Source organism: Lepisosteus platostomus, chromosome 7 (assembly GCF_059453375.1).
Source record: "Lepisosteus platostomus isolate fLepPlt1 chromosome 7, fLepPlt1.hap1, whole genome shotgun sequence".
Taxonomy (NCBI): Eukaryota; Metazoa; Chordata; class Actinopteri; order Semionotiformes; family Lepisosteidae; genus Lepisosteus; species Lepisosteus platostomus.
Window position 1 is genome coordinate 64,876,111 of NC_142617.1, and position 17,279 is coordinate 64,893,389.

The window sequence follows — 17,279 nt, forward strand, 5'->3', positions numbered from 1 at the left end:
AATTCTCTGCCTCCATGTCAATTAGGATTAGACTTATACAGGCCGTTAAAAATAATGTTGGGTTAGCTGTTTGCTCCATTTGGTATTTGCTGTCTTATTAGCAACTGAAACCCAGAATTGTTTTTTTAGTTTCTTTTTTGGAATATTTTGTAGTATATTGTGACTGGTTTCCAAAAAGGTAACTACAGAGAACAAGAAGGTAATGCTTTTCTGTGTAAGGAGACCTCTAAACATTCAATGGAAAGACTGTGTCTTTACTTGCTGCTCAGAGTAATTTCCATAGCTGGCCTCTTTTGCCTCTTGTTTTCCATTGGATGATAATAACACCTTCATTTGATTTGTCAGCTGAGTAAGGAAAGAGGCTGTGGCTATTGGGGAAGGGATAAATGCAGATTATATTACCTACATAAAGGAAAGAAATCCCACCACATCTTTTCTTCTTTTGCACCCAACCACCTGCAAACCAGGCAGGGCCAATCATAGCTCAAGATGGCCTTCCCGTTGTCTAGCAACCCTACCAGTCATGGGGGACAAACTCCCAGACCTGTAAGTTGAACCCATGGTGTCATTTTATTTTGGATGACGTCATGTGGCGGGACTGTGACTGCGTTGCATGACGTGACGTCGATTCGTTTCTATATATATATTTATCTATATATTTTTTTGGCAATTTGTGAAGTGCAGTTGATTAATGCCTTAGTAGTTGATAGCTGTTGTAAGTAAATCTGAAGTGCTGATTGGTTGATCATGATCGGACGTGAACTTTGACCCTTGCTGTTGTAACGTGACCTTGTGTGTTTTTTATTTTTGTGGAATTTAATGTGTATGGATATTTTTTACTATATATATTTATATATACCAACAAAGTCCTTTTCAATTCTTATAATTTGTTCTAATATTATTGTTTATGTAAGGAGCTGATGCCCGCTTTTGTTGGCTCAAGAATTTGATTCTTTGCAAAAAAGGACCTTTTTCAATTTCCAGTTCAAGGCCTACAGATCAAAAACTGCCTTGGGTTTGTGAAAGCAGCTTGTGAAATAATTTAAAGGACACTTCAAATAACAGAGAGATTCAGATTTTAGGTATTCATCTGACACTTGAAAGAAAGTGAAATCTAGACCAAAAAGCAGTGAAAATGATGTTCAAATGTTGTATTCATTTTTTTACTTCAACACCAAACTAGAGAAAATGCTCTAATCTACTGGTCAACAAATGAAACCAGTGCTAAAATAGAATGCTTAAGAAAAGGTTGTTTCTGAAAATGGTTGGTTAAAATTGTCTATGTTTCTGAGCACATAAGTCCTCTTGAATTTAAATAAAAACATCCACTAAATTTACAGATAAATATAAAGTGCTTTTACTGACATATTTCCTTAATTTTTTTTAAATGCAGGAAAAATGTTATAGGAAAAATTATCAAAAATAATCAAGGAAAGAAAGGCAGGGCAATTAATTGGTAGGTACTGCAGAATTGAAAACTACTAATTTAATTATTTTCGTATGTTATAAGAATATATAGTAGACTACCTTTATTCCTCTCCAAACAAATTAAGCAAGCACTTGGAGTGGACCACTTTTACTTATTTTTTTCTTTATATTTTCCTTCTACCAAAGGTACCAATACCTAGTGTGTTTTCTGTGCAGCTTTTAAATAAACCCAGGACTATTTTTGTAGCAAGTATGACCAAAGTATATAAGTAAGTATATGAATATATATATATAGAATTCTTGCTTTAATTTATACCACACAATGCTTAAGTTTACCTTATTTGTGACTGGTGAAAAGAAAGAAGCCATCTAGTTATAAAAGCCTTTTAAATAATGCCAGCTCTTCATACCCTTTTATAAGCCTTACCCCCAGAGCACTACAACCAGACTCAAAAGCTAAGCTCTGTCTTCTGGTTGTGGAACGTGCATTTGGAAAGACTGCAGTCTACAAACACCTCATTGCCTCTCAATTGGGATTGCGGTGAAAAAGGTCCTTTTCATGCAAGTTACACTTTTTTACGTTCCTACAGGCCAACCCTGATTAGACTGCACTATTCTCATTGAACACTTTCCCCCATTCTCCAAAAAGCCCTGCCGGTCTCTCTAGAAGCACAGTTTAAATATAGGACTCTGTGGATGGCCGCGAGGGCACCAGTCTATTGGGGTTCGTCTGTCTCTCCTGTGCCTCTCTTGTATTGGTCTCTCTCATAGATCCACTTCAGGTGTGTGCCTTAACTTGCTGGAAAACTTGCAATGAGCATGCCCCCTCAACGTGACTCAGCATGCACCACTGGAAACTCAATCAATACCCATATGAAATGAACATATATGTGGTTGAAAAAAAATCTTTACATTTCATCCAGAAAAAAACAATTTTTCTTTTTGTTTTTGTTTGAGTTTTTGCAAAAAAAAAGTGCTGCTTTAAAAAAAAAATAAACTCGGGAAATTTGGAGTTGATCTATTTTAAAGCGACTGTGTTTTTTCTTATTTTGTTTATTGTTTTATATTTGCATTTTATTCAAATATAAGAAACTACTTCTTTTTAAATTGAATTTCCTGTAGAGCCCATGTACATGTTATAAAGTAGGCGTGAGAAGGACACCAGTGTTACACAGCTGTGCTGGTGATTGTCAATTTGATTATTAAATGCCCAACAGCGAAGACGAGAGGTGAAAAACAACAGAATAAATGTAAATGTATGCCACTGAAGAATGCAGATGACTTTAAGACTGTATTTAAGATGATTTTATATAGAAACGTTAAAATTCCTTTACATGTATCTTGTAGGTTCACTGTGCATTTTGATATATTTCTCAGAATATTATGGTTACTAAGAATTAGCCTGTAGTGCCTTAGAAGCGTCACCTGCATTGTATGTGATTTATGTTAAACTTGATTGGTTAATAAAAGTAGAATTACCCATGTCTCTATACAGTATTTCACATGGAAATTCACAGTTCTCAGTGCAAAAGAATGGAAGACTAAACGAACCAGTTTTATACATTTTAAGTTAAGTCAATGTTTTTAAGACTTTATTTGTAGTTAAAGAATTATCAAATGTTTTTTTAAATAAATAATGCTGCCTTTGTTTAAATAATATTGTCTGTCATAAAGCATGCTGGTCTTCCTAGTCAAGAATAAATAGGTATGTCCTATGCCTGACATTTTACCCCCAACTCTATACATAAAAAGCACAAGAGCACCATTTCTGTAAAGAAACTTTCGGAAAACAAAATTCTGTAATTTTGGCATTTAAATTTGTGATCTTTTATTTTTTGTGAATCACTTTTCATGAATTTCAATTTCTCAATAACAGCACAGAACAAGAACAGAGCAGTACAACGCACCAGTCTCCCCAGACATGTGCTCTCTTACATGGAATTTTTCCATTGTGATGGGAACATAATAAATTACAATCCATCCTCCTTCTGACTATATATCAACACAAATGGTAATGCAAAGAAACACTGCAAAGTTTGTGGAAAAGGGTCCTTACTTTTTACTCAGCCAGTTACTTTCTTCCTGTTTATATTTTATTTTCCACCTTGTGTTCCTCCCTGTGTTTCCATACTTTGTCCAATCTCCCCCCCTCCCCCCGCCCTTCTCCTACTGTTTATCCGGGACTCTGAAAAATCATGCAGAATTGCAGTAGGACCGCTCACCTTAGATGTAAAACAATACAGTCGCTTTAAATGACCCCTGTTTGAATTTGTATATCAATGACCTTTTAAACATACATGTCTGTTCCATATGGTAAACCACAGTACATTCATTTGCTGAGTTTTATTTAATTAAAACTTGATTTTTTTCTTTTGTCGTTTTGTCGTTGCGTTCACCTGAACCCATCTAATTAAGCAGAGCCCGCACTGCTCTAACAATCTGTCTCCTTTCTCTTGCAGGATGAAGGGCCACAAACTCTTACTTCCACAAGTGCAGTATCAGTACAAAGACTTCTTGCTCTGCTACATATCATGAGAGAAGGGGGGTCCCTTGTTCATTTGGGAATGAAACCGAGAGATTGAGCAACTAAGAAAAGGAGCCTAGAGTTTTGTTTTTGTTTTTTGTTTTTCAAAATTCTCCTCTTTTTTTTCTTTTCTGCTTTTGCAATGTGGAAGAGGATTTGCTGAGACCAAGATTTTGCTGCTCTTTTTTGAAACATTTGAAACCGTTCTAAACATGTATACTGGAAACACGTGCAAGCAAACATACAGTACAGACACACACAGACATACACAGACACACTCTAGCCAGCTGGCTTTTAGGTTTTTGTGCCTACACAGGTGTTTGGACATGCCTCGTTTCAGGGCCCAAGGACAAGCCCTGAAAAGACTGGATATGTGGGCGAGGAGAATCCAGGATTATTAACACGCATCATTCCTTAGAAAATAGGGACCAAAGGACTAAATGCTTTTTTAAAAAAAATATTTAAAAAAAACTCTTACCTTGTAGCTGCGAGTATTACGATTTAATAGTAGTTAAAAAGTCATTTAAACAATATCCAGTGGCCTACAGTAAGTCTACAAAAAGAAAGTGACTGAAAATAATTTGTTCTGGTAGCCATTTTGCTGTACCAGGTAGTTTAGAACAGTAGATTAGAAAGTTAAACTTGCAGATTGCTGGCCTTTTTAAAACTATGATTTCTTCAACCGTTAAAAAAAAAAAAGTATCTTTACATTTTTTCGCTGTCCTGGTTAGCGGTGAGTTTATGTTTAGGGTGTAAAAAAAAACGCCACTGGATAACTTTCTACTCATGGCATTGTACATTTCATCTCGATTATCTGACAAAAATAAATGGAACTGTGTAAAAAAATCCTAAAAAGGAAAAAAAAAATCAAATGTTGCCTATGCTGGGCAGGGTGCGGATTTTGGGGGCTTCCAAAAAGCCCTTGTGTTCAAGCGACAATCTACATGAAGAGACCAAGTGAAATGGACATGTTTTTATTTTGTTTTGCACTGCTACAGAAAGTATGCAGACACAAGCTTATCATTTTTAAACAGATTCTGTAACGATGAAGGACTGAGGACTGAGGTAGGGGTGTCTTGATAGCTAATGAAACTGCCAAAAGAACACACAAAAATTGGCCGTTGTCACTTTTCATGAGACTTGGCTTAATGAAGCAAAAGCAGGATTTTTTGGCTACCAAAGGCAGAGCGATCCATTTATGTGTGGCCATTTTGATTTTCTAGGCTGTGGTATGAGGCTGCTGGTCAGGATTCAGAGGGTTTTGTCAATTTCAGAGCTCAGCATATCTATCTGTTTCTAGGATGCTGGCTCATGCTAGCAAAGTGCAAGATGAAAGTTGAATCTTTTCCAGAATGATAATTTGATCTATTATACCCATCAAGCTCATAAAATCCTGGAAAAAAAGGTCTAAGTACCTCTTAATAACCTGTAAAAAAGAAAGGGGGTGGGGTAAGTGCTTTCGAAACTATTTCTGTATCCCTAAGAACAAGATTTTACTGCCTAAGACTATGGGCAAGAGGCAGATTTACAAACTTAATTTAAATTTGTTTCCTTGGTGACAAGGCAATTTAGTCTAAAAAGTTGAAGGGTTCTAGATATAAATCTGAAAATATTTACTATTTAATATTTTTTTCCAAAATTTTTCAAGGTGATTATTGAATGCCTATTTATTAAAAGAAAGAGACAATTATACCGTTTGTTAAAAACAGGGGCCAGATGCTCCTTTAAGGCACTTTATCTGCTTCTATTCTTTCAAAGTGATGCTTCCAAAATGTGCCAAATATTGTCCTTGGGAAGTGACTTTTGTAATGTGGCTTGAAAGTTAAACTGAAAATATCCAAAGTATTTCTATAAATTTGAGCTGTTATGGTGGTCATAATGATCAAAGCTTTTTACATTTCCAAATTTGAGAGGCATGAAAATTTTTTTTTTTTTTTTTAAATACTATAGTACTATAATGCCAAATTAAAAACCTGGAAATGTTTTCCCAATCTTTTAAGTACACAGCAAACATATGGAAACCATTTATGAGTTTTATGGAACTGTGGTTTTTCCATCAATACGTTAAAAACATAATTGAAATATGAGCATGTGACACATCTTCATCCACAAGTGAGTGATTCCATTAGAAATAGAATCTTCTAAGCATTATTTTAATACATCTATTATTGCTAAATTATTTTTACTAGAACTTTCAAATAGCAATTTTTTTCTTGATTCATTATAGATGGGCTAAATGGAATTTAATATATTAATTATTCAAGCAGTTTATAACAAAATTACAAGTGTACCTGTAGTTGATACGACATAGAAATACTGAAATACTAGTAGTATACTACTACAATAAAGCGATCTGAATGTCAGGACACTTGCCCAAAACTTTAGCTTTTTATAATCACTGACACTCTTAAGCTGCTTTTTGAATTTTTCCCAAGAATGTACTATAGCAGGCATTCCCAAACCTAGTCCTGGAGAAACCCCAACACTTGACAGATACAAACACAGCTGCTGTTTTGTTGTTCCAGCTGAGCTGCATTATATAATTGTACCCTTAACTTGCTTAAGTTAATATCTCAACGAACACAAGCTTTAGCTTTTGAGCAGAAAAAAGGTTGCAAAGGTTCCAATTAAGCAACTAGTTCAAATAAGGATTCAATGACATACAGAGGCTGGCTAGACTAAGAAACAGCAGGCAGACAAGAGTTATGATACCCGGCACTATAAGTAATGAGCTGCATAAAAAGCCATGTGTGGGATAGCTTGATTTGTTATCAAATGCCCCCAGTGCCAAAAAGTGCATGTTTTTTTTACGATCTGAGAAATGAGATAAAGAAGGGCAGCCAACTTCACATGGCAGCCACTGGACACCAACACACTGTTGAACTGTTAAACTATGTATACAGCTTGAAAGGGCGATGGAACTAGAAACAAGCTGTAAAAATTAAGCAGTGGAAGTAGGAATTTAGTTTAAGCAGATGTCAATAACCAATGGTAGTTATGTTTTTTTAATTCTACATAAAGAGTACTGCCCTTTGTTTAAGCTTAAGCCTCACCTTTCTTAAAGGGGTGCCTTCAAAGACATCCTAGGACCAAACTGCTGGCATTTTAAAAAGCTCATGTGCAGCCTTAGTTTTTTGCTGAAACAAATGCATGATGCTGACAGTGCCTTGGGGATGGCACTAGTGAGGTAATAGAAAATCAATTGGTTTATATTGGACACCTGCTGCCTTATAGCTACAGAGCCTGCTCTTGTCTTCTTTCCAAAGCTAAACAGACACATTCTCACCTGCCACAGCAATGTACGACTGCTCAACCATGCACCCAAACAGCACCTTGAAGTGTATATTCATTGTGCTACAAAAACATTGATTAAAACAAGTACTTGAATTGCTGCTTAAGGAAAGTGTTGCGCCATGTTTTTCCTCTAAAAGCCTTGAATTATTTTTTTCTGATTAAGGTATCTTTTCTCATTTATATACTGTATATATATTTAACTGGATTGGTTGCTTTCTTATTTAGTTAATACTAACAATTTAAGGCCCCTTTATTTTGGTTAACTCTTTTCTGCCTGATAAGTTTCTATCAGTATTTGTCTTAATATAATCTGCATCAGACCCCACCCTGCACTTCAAAAGGGAATCTCTTTCTGTGGCCCATCATCTGCCTGGATGCACATCAAACAGCTGTGCAAGCAGTGATGTCCAACAGCTGCTTTGCCTCAAACCCAGGATAATTGAGATGGAGTGCATAGTGCCATATTAGTCTAACGAGTTGGATTGAATCTAAGGACAAGGGAGAAATATATGGGGTAGTTCTTAATAAATCACAAAATACTATCAACAATAACATGTCTGTATAAAGGTACACAGGGTTAAGAACCCAAGTATCATTTAAAAGGTTTTGTGTGGAGATGTGGCGCAACAATCTCTTTAAAAGCTTATGTTATGGATAGCCTTTATAAAAAAATATTTTCCTGTGGTAAAAACATTGCAAAAAGTAGAAAATCTGTTAAAGCACAGAGTATTGTAAAGCATGGACAAAACTATACCAAGTAATGGTAAAGCACAGTTATTCTTCAAATTAAGGAGGTCTGGAAAAATACAAAATTACAGTACTCAGCAAGAAAACCTTCACGTAATTTCAGAAGAAAGATGTCTATCTTGTGTTATGTCCCTCTTACTGTTTTATCTGTGTCTTTTCAGTTTCCAAAAGTGAAAATTATATTTCAATTTGAATAAATGCTTTATTTGCACTCATCAGGAGTCTATCCATAGAGCACAGTTCACTAAGAACCTTAAGGACAATGTCTGCCCCTGAAATAGGCATTCCACTGAGCCACAGATCTGATTTAGTGGCTCAGAACACCAAATTATATTGACCATTTGCATAAGAGAGCTGTTTGCCATAAAGGCATTATGAAAATGAGGATAGGTATTATGATTATTGAAAAACCATTTGTTAAGAACTGTTCTCTGAAGGTAGACATGAGATTGTTTTTAATAGGCTGCAATCAAGTGTTTTAAAGAAAGTGTTAAGTTTAAGATATCTATGGACAATATAAAATAATCTAATTTATCTTTTATTATACCTGCTTCTCTGCACATAAAAATGTTGTACCAGTATGGTGCAGCTCTCCATGTTTTTATGCTGTATTCAGGGTATCAAATAGTTGCTGCAAATTTCTAGGCTGTGTTTGTAAATGGCAGATCTTTACCATCTTAGTCCAGGACACTGTTCTACTATGGTGTGTTTCCATTTGGCCATGCCTGTGAGTCTGAGTCATGGAGTTGTGTCCATTGACATTTATTAGTGTATGTAAAAAAATTTAGCACAAACTCAAGATCATATATTTTAGAAAATGAAAATTGATATGATCCAAACTAACACCATTTACAGTAATCTGTTTTTTAAAAAGATATTTAAGAAGTATACGCTGTCTGTTAAAGGTGATCTAATGAGTCTTATTGACTCATAACTACTAACGAGAAATCATGAACATCAAACCTTATAAAATATTTCTGCAATAACTTCCATACAGCCAAATTTTAGCATGGTTTTAAACTCCATTTTGAGGAGACTGAATTATAAGAATGATAAAAATGTTGTCTCCCCAAATCAACACCATTTCAGAAGCCAATGGAAATGAGCCATACTGGAACTGGTAAATCTCTGTCAGCATGTGTGCAAATGCAGCTTACAAAGCTCACTTACAGGTGTAATACTTAATTTTATGGGATGTCACTCAAAAGACACTATTGTATGATTTGGGCAAGATCTGCTGTGCACCTAAATAGAAGATGTCTATGGTTCTAAGATCATTGATCTGCTCTTGAGGCTTAAACACAGTATGAGATTTGATTATGTGATTGCTTTTCAGCTAGATTTTTTGGAGTGACATATAACCATAGGGGACAAGGTCATGCAAGGCAAAATACTCCGAAAGAGGCAGTCTAGTGCGTGCATGCTGGGATGCTAGAGATTGAAAATTATTAGAGTGCTCTCCATTTTCTTTCTATTTCAATATGCTAACAGATGATGTCCATTAACAGATGAAACATAAGTGGGTAAAATGATCTTTAGGAAGTGCTGCTGTTGTGGCAAATTTAAGGTAAAGACAAAACTGGCATGGTTAAGCAAAATTAATTTGGTTGGAATTTTAGTTATGACTGACGTCTGATGTCCCACTGAAATAATGCATTTGTAATTAATTTAAAGGTAAATATACTACCTAAATGCAGGAAATATAAACACCTAGAATACATAGCTATATGAAACCGGATGTAGTGTAAATTCATACATTCTGTAGAGTGTCTTATAAAGTAGTGCATAAACGGCCTAGGTAGCACTTTTTTAAATAAAACAAGCAGGGAGCAATAAAAATTGGAATACTTGGATACTTAAATGACATTATTCATTAAATTGAGAAAAATAATGTTCCCTGTGGCACACTTGGTGATACTTTGTCTCCGCTATTTCTCCACACAGGTCTGTCATATCCTCATTTTTAGAAAGTGCCAATGAATTTATCTTGTTTATCTCAGTGTTTCAAGCAGGTCTGATGAATATGTTCCCAGTTGCTATAACAACTCAGTGAATTTGTTTTCTATGTACAAATTGTCTAAGCGCCTGTTCAGTTAAGAAACCTGCATTTTAATGTACCAGCATCCCATATTCCAGTTATGAATATTACCCAAGTAGTATGTGCAAATGTTATCATAGATAACTGCTTAAAAATACTGGTTGTTTTTGTTTAGTCACTGGTTTACTTTTGCTACATATGTCAAGGAAGGCAGCTTTCATTAAACAATCTTATCAACTAAATCACTTGTAGCGGTCCCAGCCTTATAAATGTATTTAAGAATGCTTACTCCTGCTTTGCCTACATGAGTATTGGTGTTGTTAAATGCCATTCAAAGCATCTGGCAATCTTTACTTTGTCCTATTAGGAAATTATAAACACTTGTTAATTCATGCATCATTCACTTGTTCAGACTGCAACACCAGCTAATTATTTTAAAAAATGGAATAGCAGACTGAAAATTAAAAAATTGTAGATGGAAATGTCTGTCCCCCTTCAGGAAAATTGTAAGGCAGTCAAGTCAAGTGAGTTTGTTGTCTTACTGAAAGAGTATTTGGCTCTTGCCAACCTGTCCAGTCTATTCTATTAATCTAAAAGGTTTCAGATTTATTAAAGAGTGATGTCACCCTTACTTCATACTAAATTAGGCGCATAATTAAGAATCTCATTATCCGTAATTGTAATTTTATCATAGTAACCACTGACCAAGAATTAAGTTGTATGTGCCAGACTGTTTAATGAAAAGAATGTTTCAATAAAACATCAGAGCATTACTGAGGTGTTTTTAGGGCAAATGCAAATATAATGTGAAATTAATTATTAAGGGTCCATTCTTAAGAAATAGAAAGCAAAAATTCTGGTCTGCCATTTAATGAGGAAAAGTTTATTTATTTTCTTTTTTTATTATTTTCCCCTTATTTTTTACTTTGGTATTAATAGCTGTGACATTTGCATAAATTGCATGACCAAAACTGTTTCTTTGCAGATACAATCTTGCGCATAAGAGAGGAATATGGATTAAGATGTGAATTTCTAATGTGATTGAGCAGGAATTGCAGGATGATTCCTCAAAGCTGTTTTACCTCGATGTAGAATAAACTGGAAAGTAAATGTCAAGGACTGGGAGGCATGATGTTAAAATCTGAAAGTGTAAATCTAATTAAAGAAACCTTTGAGGTGGGAGGAAGAGAGGTAAAATGAAGACTTTGCAAACAATAAGACATTTTGCCAGTAGTATCATTAGCACATTTCATTTAGAACATTTACCAGTTCATTCAGGAATAGGGCTAGAAAAGCAAGAAACAAACTCGTACTGTTTTTTGTTCTTTAAATGCAGGGTGTGGGGAGCGGAGAAGGAGGGTGTTAATCTGAAACTCCACAATTCTTCCGATACTCAGGGTGTTAATAAGCACGATGATGTCACGATTAGTGGTGACTCTTTCAGAAATCCAACCTCAGTTTCCTCAGAAAAGAAAGGGTGATTTGCTGGGCCAGAAAGATTCTGAAAATCATCTCATTGCACCCTCTAAGTCTGGATGAAACGGCTAGGGCTTCAGACATACAGTAAAATCACATAAAACCTCATCGAAAGGCATAAAAGGTGACCAGAGTGATCTGAAAGTGTTACGTCAGAGATGTTACATCTTCAGCTTTCAGCCTCAGAGGTATTGATCTTCTCCAGAATGATGGAGTGTGTCTGGACCTCTTTTAATAGAAAGGCTTTGCAGTTCAGTAGAGTAGTCCAGTAACTTGCTTTGCTTCATGGGACTGCAGTAACTCACATTTTTTCACATCAGGTTATCATTCTATACATCACATAGTCATAGGATGGAGAGAATAAAAAAATGCTGATCTGACTTTTGAAGAATTTGTTCCAATTCTTACAGAATTACAAAATTTTAAAACAGAGGCAGGTTGCCAGCACTGTTAATGGAGAACTGCTCTGAAAAGCTTACAAATGTGGCATACAGTGATGTCAATTTAAATATAGCCACATAAATACAGGCATAGTGAGCGGGGATGAAACAGGTGTGCTCTTGAACCTCATTTTCTCAGAAACAAGGGGCTGTTTATAAACATTTACAAATGTTTTATAAATGGAATATAGTAATAGAGTATTAGAAAAGTAATATAAATGTGATAACCAATCACTATTGGAGATTAATTGCATGTTATTACAACCCTCATCCTAAACAAAACCTGAAACATCTCTGAAACAAATCCTACCCTAGTAACCCTAGTTATGGTACAGGTATTTAATATTATTTTAAAACTATTTATAACATCCTTAATATCTTGTTATATTTTTTTAGACAGTATTACTGTTACTTGGAAATCTAGCATAAGCTAAGTTCACTTAGTGGATGGAAACAAAAGTATCATCATTTTTAGTATTTGTAAATCCATTAAAGGGAATAAGAGTGAATCTTTATACTGGCCATGTCTAATTAACTATATTTTATTAATCAGCAACACATATTCCATTGGTCCAAAGGCTGCCTGTGTGATTACTAGACTTCTCTTTACTCAGCTACAAAGCTGCTATAAAGTTCAATAAAATACTTCTCAATTTATGAAGCTCTATAAAAGATAAAATGTATTTTCCTGCAAACTCTGATAAAGAAGGGGTTTGCAAAGTGAAATTAGTGTTAAGATGAAATACATGCTTTCAGTATAGAAATAGAAATTGGTGTCACCAAGTCACTGTCAAATATTACAAATCAAGGCAAAACAACAAGAATTACAAAAAAAAACCATGAGGACCATTAACTGAAAAGTAGCTTTGGAGCTACCAGCTATTGTCACTATGATGTTTCAAAGGTGTAGTGAAAAGGGTGATGAGCTACTGTAATGAGGTAAAAGGTAATTGTGAATGACAAAAATAAAATACAATTTTCTCCTCAACAAATTTAGGGCACTGTTCAAGTACCTAGATTAGGGACTACTTTGTAATGTGTGTTTACTCGGCCACGAAAGGCATTCTCTCAGACCACAGTTTCAGCATTATAGTCTCAGCCATTGCTGGCTGGACTTTCGATGATGCCTTTAAGTGGCCTGGACTACTTAAGAAGTGGTGCATGATTGACCCAAGCACTGCTGCAATCGGGTGGGCTTGAATCAGCCGGGAAAACCTGAGCTTTGCCAATCTTCAGTGAGCCTTGTGATTTGCCTCGGTGCCTCAAATTGTCATCAGGAAGAGCAGCATCGCAATCAGTGTAAAACCTCCAAAGTACACTGTATGCTGTAGGGCAAGCAATATGAAAAATGGCAGGTGTCTCTGAATGCACAGTTCTCAGTCCACATCCCTCCAACATGGGTTAGAAGGTCTGGAAAAGCCAACCTGATTACTAACTGGTAGTTTTAAATTGGGTGGTACAGAAAATAACAGCAGGTAATTTCCAAATTAAAAGTAAAGTTATAGTTTTGGATGGGTAACTGGGTACCCAATCTAGCAACACATCTTCAGCCAGTGCACCAGCCTGCCTCTGCTTTTCAGGTTATGCCAACTTCAGTACTTGTGTATATATAATATAGCTTATTTTTTAATTCTGTTATCAGCCTTCTTTATAGACCTACAATAAAAAACTAAAAAGTAATAAAAGAAAAGATAGTTAATATATTTCACTGAGTTTAAGAGGAGACTATGAAATAATTTATCAAAAAAAACATTAATAGAGAAAATGATTTTATTTCTTGTATATTGATGCGCCAATGTTTAAATGATTTTATATTTATGGTGGTGATTGATTTTCTTTGTTCTTCTTCCTTTTTTTTAAACAAAGCTGGGATAAATGCTGTTACCTTGTTCTTATTTTGTTTCCTTCACTCACAAATGATTGCAGAGGACAATTGCAGTGGATTCCCTTTTAAAATCCTGTCTGTTTAAGGGGTTTGGTGTTCTGTATCTGGTCTGGCAATGATTCAGAAAGTAGAAATAACAGAGAAAGGAAAAAAAGAAATGTACGGAGAAAATATAAAGATGAACTGACAGAATTTTAAAAACAATGTATCTGCTGTGAATGAGAGATCAAGCATAAAACAACAATGTAACACTTGAAAATTTGATACTCTTCCAGGGCTGTTCAAAGTTTTTTTAATTATGAAAAAAAGGCTCATGTGGATTTAAAATTATGCATTGAGTTTAAATTATGACTTCAGTAAGGTTAGTACAGTGGCCATGCTGTATGAGTCACATTTTGCTATTTGCCTTATCAAGCTTTCTTCTGTGTACCTTAATAGCTATTGGATTTGAATCCAAGTCCAAACATTAGCAACATATGTTATGAAGGATGGACAATGGATTTTGACTCTTGTTTTTTAGAATGTTTTTTTATTTGTAACCCATTATTGTTTTTATAAACATCGTCATTTTTATCCATCCCAAGAATTAATGTGCTTTGCTGATGTGGCCTCCACAGCTATTCACCCAACTTGAAGTAAATACAAAACAAAAAATGAGGTCAGCCTTAAATCCACAGCATCATCATGTTTGTCATCATCTTCTTTAAATATATACATTATGTATATACTTAAGAAAGATGAATCAGAGTCTCAATACATAAACATCACATTAACTTCAAGTTTGGATACACAATGATATTCCTTTGACAGCACGGTGTGTACAAGAATATTATTTTGTTTTTGAATAAACTGCTGTCAATTTATGCAAGGATTTCAAAAGTCAGTCTTTGCTTCAGTCAGGTGAAAGGCATAAAAAAGGAACTATATTGTCCCCTTGTCACAGTTTTATGGACCAAATGTTATTATACGTTGCTCAGGTATTTAAAAATAGCTGAGCAGCATTGTAAAAATGTGACATTTTATGTAAGTCCTAAACATTAATCCTTAGCATGTCGTTGCCTCAAAACAAAAAGCAAACATGATGATAAAAATGAAAAGAACTTATTAAAATGCCAAGTCAGCATTCACAGCAGAAGCAGATGAGAAGAGGCAATCCCAGCTTTGTTTTTAACTTGTATGAAACTGTCTTAAATTAAGGAATTATTTAACTTGTATTTATTTACTTTTTGAGTTAAATTATATTGAAATATACTTTTTTATTTCCTGGAGAAAAAAAAACATTTTTTAATTTTATTTTCCTGAAACAGAGATGTAATTTGAACTAGTGTTGGTAAAGGCCTGTTTTACCCTCTGATTTGGAAAGATTTTTCCTGTAGTGTTCCTGAACTCTGTAGTTCTCTAGTTAATTATATTCTGCTTAGACTAAAATAAAGCACAGTCCTGTAGAATACTGATTGAGTATGTGCTTTTTCTTAATGCTCCATTAACTGATTTAATATACATCCAACACACTGCATGAAGCAAACACATCAGGGCTATAACTAGTAATACCTCACAATATTACTCATTGCTAAGTGTAATTAACTGGTTTAATAAAAGATTAAAAGTTCCTGGCGAAATTAAATGAGACCCTAGTTCTCAAGGGCTGCCAGGTCATCTGGTTTTTACCCTAATTTAAGCTCTCAATTACTGTGTAAATGTACTGTGTGAGCAATTATACTGTATATTTACAGGGCTGGAAATCAGACTACAATTGTACAGACGTTTCAGCTGTTTCATGTTTTACAAGCTGCAGAGATGTCTTTTAAAGCCAATTGAAAGTGTTAGATATCCCCTATTTTTCAGTACAATTTACAGCCCCCTCCTTTCTCCTTTTTTGCAATAAAATTCAAGTTTTCAAACCTGGAAAACAAATCTGTCGGTAAAAAGCTAGGTTCCTGCACTTCTCTTTTATTGAGCTGAGAAGCGTCAGTTTTAGAAAACAGACGAAAAAAGGAGAATTCACGAAAAAGTTAATTGGAGGCTTAGAAGATTCTCTTGGTTTAAAGGGCTCTGTGAGGCTGCCAACTCCAAAGCAGATGTGTTGTCCTCGCTGTTTGAGAGTGGAAGGACAGATGAGAGGAGAGAGATGTGCAGGAACCGGCCCCTTTTGCTTTCACAGTCCTCCATTGCAAATCAGTTCTGACATCCCTCCATATCCTTCATTATCAGCTACTGCCTGGTGTGATAATCAAGCTGATTGGGAATCAGGCACCTGTAATGAATCTGAGATTGGCTGAAGGTTTTTTTTTTGTGTGTGTAACTAAAGTGCAGTCTAATGAAAACAGAACATTCAAAGCACTGCTTGAACAAAGAAATTCATACAGACTCCCTCACATGCAATCATTTTTTTTATTTCCTCTGCTTCTGTGCAAGCACAAACACAGACCCTCCTGAAATGTTTTCAAATGTTTTATCCAGCTAGATGGCTGCAACTAGACTGGTTTTAAATGCATGTACTGTGTATATAAAAGCACACATTTATACAAGCATTGAAATATACACTAAATATTACTGACACAAAACATTCCTTGTTGATATCATTGGTTTGGTATAATACTACTTTATCAAAACAATGTTTAGAATTCCTTGTCTGTCTTCCTATTTCTCTCAAATGTTTTTATCTTTTATTCTAGAACATCCTGTATGAGCTCTAAGGAGTCCAGGTCCAAGAACCATAATCTGCTTCAGCTGTTTGAATTGATGTGCCCTGTCATCTCCACTTGTTTGAACAGGATGGGACAAAGATGATGTTATACAATGTACCTTTCTGCTATGTTTTGGTAGGACGTTTTCAGGTAAAAAAGGAAAATTGACATTTCTGATACATATGTAAGAACTATAATTTTCTTTCATTGATGAGCTTTCTTTTTCATAAGTATTCACTTCAGCATTGGTGACAAACACAATACTCTCTCAAGGGGCTTTTAATGCAGTCTTTTTGCTGTTTTGCAGGCCCTTGTGGGGCCCGAACATCCTTTCAATTAGCAGGTAAGTCATTATCCTGTAGGCAATCAATATCCCATCATCTGCACAGCAGCTGGAATGCTGGGAGAGGCGGTGTACCAACACTGCGGCAAGTGGGGGGGCATTGTGCTGATCCCCACTTGCGATATCCTGTCAATCACTCTAACGAGCCGACAAGACAAGAACCCAGAGAAGAGGAGGGATGTGGCATGTGGTACGGTGCCAAAAATGCACCTTGCCTGGAGACTAATCATTTCTCAGCTTGGCAAGTCTGGGATGAAGCTCCTGCTCAGTAAAACGTCTTGCATTGGCTGAAAGTAGTGTTACAGAACATTAACTTTTAATAAGTTGAAATATTGCATATCTCTCACTTCTTCTCTATTAGCAGTAACCGAGTCCAGAACATCTCCAACTTTTCTCAGTCCTACCCCACACTCTGAG

The 17,279-nt window shown here is 35.4% G+C and overlaps 1 protein-coding gene across 9 annotated transcripts in view; it reads left to right on the plus strand.

Annotated features, from left to right (window-relative positions):
- celf6 (CUGBP Elav-like family member 6) overlaps positions 1-15,282 on the plus strand; it is a 146,986-nt gene extending 131,704 nt beyond the window's left edge. For 8 of the 9 annotated variants that reach the window (XM_088641826.1, XM_088641829.1, XM_088641828.1 and 5 more), the window contains one exon: positions 3,888-15,282. The gene's annotated coding sequence lies outside the window, so the exon portion shown is untranslated. Of the gene's footprint in view, positions 1-467; positions 547-3,887 lie in introns of all 9 variants that reach the window. The other variant, XR_015940513.1, reaches the window with a different exon arrangement.
- The last annotated feature ends 1,997 nt before the right edge of the window (positions 15,283-17,279 follow it).